At 36.8% G+C, this 4,650-nt stretch overlaps 1 long non-coding RNA gene across 1 annotated transcript; it reads left to right on the top strand.

Annotated features, from left to right (window-relative positions):
* LOC149042031 (uncharacterized) lies at positions 1-1,759 on the top strand. The gene is made up of 2 exons (XR_016188731.1): positions 1-688; positions 914-1,759. It is a non-coding gene; the product is annotated as an uncharacterized LOC149042031 (long non-coding RNA).
* The last annotated feature ends 2,891 nt before the right edge of the window (positions 1,760-4,650 follow it).

Genomic DNA, 4,650 nt, shown 5'->3' with positions numbered 1-4,650 from the left:
CATTTCTTTAGTAAAAAGTTTTGACGCAATTTCCCAAACAAATAATACACTTGGGTCATCGGGATAAGTCGGCATGTTGTCGTAGCTTCGTAATTTTTTTCCATCATTCCATCTCAGTCCCTCTCGACCAAGGTGGTTTTGGTGGATGGAATCTAATGCTGACCTCAACAACATGATCTCGAGACCGAAATTACGATTATCGTTATTTCTAAATTGGCACCAAATTTATGGATATAGTAATTTCGTGGCACTCTTTACCAATGCTCTTTACACGTGTTAAATAAAGAGAAGGACTCGGTTCCACTGTCTTACAACATTCAAGATGGCGGAGGAAAGGGGTAAATGTGCGTTCAGTTGTGATCAGCATGATCTCGACACCAAAATAACGATTACCGTTATTTCTAAATTGGCCCTGAAATAACGAATATCATAATTTCAGTGCATGTCTGAGACCTTCGGGCTCGAAGCTTGGGAACTAGTATTCAGGGAAAGATAAAATGGCGGCTTACGGCGGCGAAGGAAATCTAAGTAGTTTAATATTTAGCGTGAAAAGGCTTGGGTGTTGTGATCTGGTTCTCAAGTAAAAAAAAAATCACGGTCTGCAATGGCCCTACCACCTTTTGAACAACAAGAAAACATTGAAACGGTGGTAAAAAGCAGCAAGTTTCGAAGTCTAAACGAAAGATGGGTAAGCTGAGTTTCAGTCAAATATCATGACATTTGGGATGTAATTTCGATACCGAATAAATAGTTCTACATGGTTACACACGCATAGGATTCTGTTGTGTTCACGTGAAGGCCATTTCAGCCATTCCTGCCACTTGCAAGTGGTAGGAAATAAAAGATATGTATAGTTGTTTCGTATTGAAGCCCTGTGAAATCACAAATTTGATTTATTTCTTCTTTGTTTTAGGTGGTCATTATCCATTACTTTTGGAAGTCGATGCTGATGAGAAAGAAAAAATGTTTATGATTATTTCTTCTCTCGAACATTTTACTATTTAGGTACCAAATAATCTTGATACTGAAGATCATTGCATCCATTATGAAAAAATTACCCTTGATTGCTTTGTCAACTGGAATGTATAATGTAATATACCTTGTGATTTGTGGGATTTTCACAAGTAAACTAGAAATACTTGAAGAGGGTAATGATGTAGTTAATGCAGAGCATTTAGTACAAAGTCTGCTTTGCTGTAATCTACCTGAAGGTGCTTTTTATATGCTAGTAAGACTTGCACAGCCCAGTCAAAATGTTTTTGAGTAGTAGAAAAGCTGGCCAAGCCTCTTCCTGAAAAGCAGTCTGAAAAATGTGAAGTTAGCGGAAGGTACTTCATTGTAGGCGGCCAAATTGTAAGCTGCCAGCCCATTTTGAGTGAGCAGTAAAACTCAAGATTGGCTATTTTAGCTAATTTTATTGAGAACCAAATTCCCAGCAACGGGCACAATTTTACTGGGCTATTTGTTATTTAACTACTTAGTAATATTCTTATTAAAATTTACTGCATTCCTTTCTAATAATTTGCTGTTGATTGTATGCTGTATATAGCTTATGATTTGTGTGATTTTCACAAGTAAATTAGAAATACCTGAAGATGGTAATGATGTACTAGATAATGTACTTGATGCAAAGCTATTTTGGTGCAAAGTGTGTGCCTTGTCTGTAGGTGATTTTGCATGCTAATAAGACTTGTAATTCAAATAATACACATCAGCTGGAGTGGGAATATTAAAAGAAAAATAATAATATTTAGCTATACCAAGTTCTGGTTTTATGTCCAAAGTGTGTGCGCCTTATCCATAGGTGATTTTGCATGCTAATAAGACTTGTAATTCAAATAATACACATCAGCTGGAGTGGGAATATTAAAAGAAAAATAATAATATTTAGCTATACCAAGTTCTAGTTTTATGTCCAAATTAAGCACTTAGTTGAAGATCACTGCACTGCTCAGGTCCAGAAGGCTGAAAGAGTACTGTCTGCTGTTAGTTTGATTTTTGTCATTTCTATTGATTTATTTTATTTATCAATGTTTCTTTGAATTGTAATTCATTGATCTCTTTCAATAGTGCAGGTTCGCTCATGTAACCTAATCTCCCACTTATGTATGTATGGATGGATGAGCTCAGTCAAAATGTTTTTGAGTGGAAGGCAAGCTGGTGATAGTAATAGGCAGCAGAGGCTGAACCTTGTCTTGAATGGAAGTGTGAAAAGTGTGAAGTTAGCGGCAGCTATATTGTGGCAGGCAGCCAAATTGTCAGCTGTGGCACATTTTGACTGGGCTGATTGTGTGTAGTATATATGTGGACTTCTTTTAGGGTGTTAAACAGGTTAAAGTACCAAGAAATCCTCTGTGATAACTTGATAATTCAAGATGTAAAAATTTTAAATAATAAGGTAAAGCTTGATCATTCTTAAGAGTTTCCATTTGTTCTGGAAATTTGGGGGAGGGTCAGGGGAGCATTATTTATACATAAATAATGTACATAAAAAGTAAAAAAAAAAGGACCAAGGTAAAATCCCAATTTGTTTTAAGAGTTAATTTTATTAAGAGAAAACCCTGGATATAGCTTGGGATTTGTGTGATTTTCAAAAATTGTTAGGAACCTTGTTAATTTTCAGCTTCAAGAACACAAGTACATAATCTTTAGTGCAGCCCTCTTTTCTCCCCGCCATTATTCTAACTTTTTTTATCAAGTTTCCTTTTTCTTGTGTTCAATTAATTTATTGTCTTTACAGGTGAAATTTTAATATCTGCTAGCACAATTATCTCTGCTAAGAGTGTCTACCATCACTCTTGCCGGTCTCAAGCCCAAAACGCTGCAAACTAGCTGAAACTACATGCATTTCGTAAAATTGCAATGAAATCTATCTAAAAACACCAAAATCCGGCAGAACGCACGAGTTTTTGCCAAATTTTACGCAAAAGTTGACAAAAGCGCTCAATTCGACCTGAAAAACACTTTTTTTTTTTTTTTTTGCAAAAATCAGCCTATTTTACATTCAAAAGCACGATGTCTTTAACAAAATAGGGATACAATCCATGTGAAAACACTTATTCCAGCTAAAACGCAGTGTTCTCAGTAAAATTTGGGGAAAAAACGCGTAAAAACCGTCAGAAACACGACAAATTGGGCTGATTTTACCCACTTTTTGTGTAAATAGCTGCCAAAACCCTCTAAACTAGCTGGAACTACATGTTTTTCACAAGATCGCCATAAAATCTTGAAACGTTGCTTTAGGGACCTTTATGCCTCCAAAACGAGTTTTTACTTTAAAAAAAATGGAATGAACAAAGATGTTAAAGGGGAAAAAGCTGTGAGAAAGGAGAAGTTTAGTGTTGCTGTTTGATATGCCGCCCAGATATATCAATTTATTAATTTAACGCCTTCAGCCGTGGGCAGAAGTTTTTCTCTATACTAAGAGGACCCTCCCTATGTTGACGAACCTCAATAACTCGTTGATTTTACTGTTTTTACACAGATTTGATTTTAACCATATTCGCCAAAATAACTGCCAAAACACGGCAAACCAGTATCTCGGCCAAGAGCGATATTGGCCATTTCACACATCCTTATTAGATATGAATTTTATTAAAGATTGTCATTCTAGCATATGTTGGCTAGTTACCACAGGTTTCTTGATTTTCATGGGAAAGTGGCATTGGTTGGTACCATGACCAATCTCCTCGACTTTCCCATGATTTTCATAGGATGTTAGCGACCCATACTTCGAACCTCAGTTGTTTTTTTTTTTACATTGGCGCGAGTTTCACAACTTTCTTGTGGTTTGGCATTGACTCAGAGTTGGGCTTATTTTTATGGCTAATCCATCGGCGACTTTCTCATGATTTTCTTGGGTTCTCAACAGTGACACGCACTTTGGAACCATAATTTTATAAATATGTCAACACTGGCAAATACTGCTAAAATCTACACTCTACTAAACTCCATGTACCACAATATCCACACAACTGCGTGTGCCTACTTGAAAATCCTAACCCTAACCCTAAAACTATCCAGTTAGCCTAGTATTGTATTGCTGGTTTGAGTGACTAAACTGGCTCAAATGATCCAGCTGCTTAAAAATCTAAGCACAGAGTAAGTTTAAAAGATTCAATTTTGTAAGGTTTCGAAACAGTTCCAAAATTAACATGCACATAGCTCAGTGTAAAACATCGAAGCTTCTAGGACTTCTTATGATTCCTACGAACGTACACACCTAATGCACGTCAATTTGCCTTTTTTGTCCTCGAACGATCACGTCTTCATGGTAACGTGGTGTAAGAACTGTACAGCACTTTATAAATATATGTTTTACTTGACGGTAAAAGTTTGAATCCGTACAAGGAAACGTAACGGAAACAGGCGATGATAATATTCCGTTGACAGAAATGCAACGGAAACGTGTCGTCATATTTCCGTTCAGGAATCATAACGGAAACATAACAGGTCCAAGGAAGAAGTGAATGATGTGGAAACATAGAGTTTCATTTTTCCGAATTACGGAATCATGCTATTTCGTCCTGTACTCACTCTAACTCTGTGCTATCCTAAACCTAACCCAAACCCCAAACCAATCCTAAGCTATGGTAAAGGGTTTAAGTCAGGGTTGAGGATAGGGTTAGGGCAGGAGCCCATTACCTGGTT

The sequence above is a fragment of the Pocillopora damicornis genome, chromosome 7 (assembly GCF_964200805.1).
Source record: "Pocillopora damicornis chromosome 7, jaPocDami1.2, whole genome shotgun sequence".
Classification (NCBI taxonomy): Eukaryota; Metazoa; Cnidaria; class Anthozoa; order Scleractinia; family Pocilloporidae; genus Pocillopora; species Pocillopora damicornis.
Note: the sequence above shows the minus strand (reverse complement) of the source record. Positions and strands in the feature narration are given on the sequence as shown.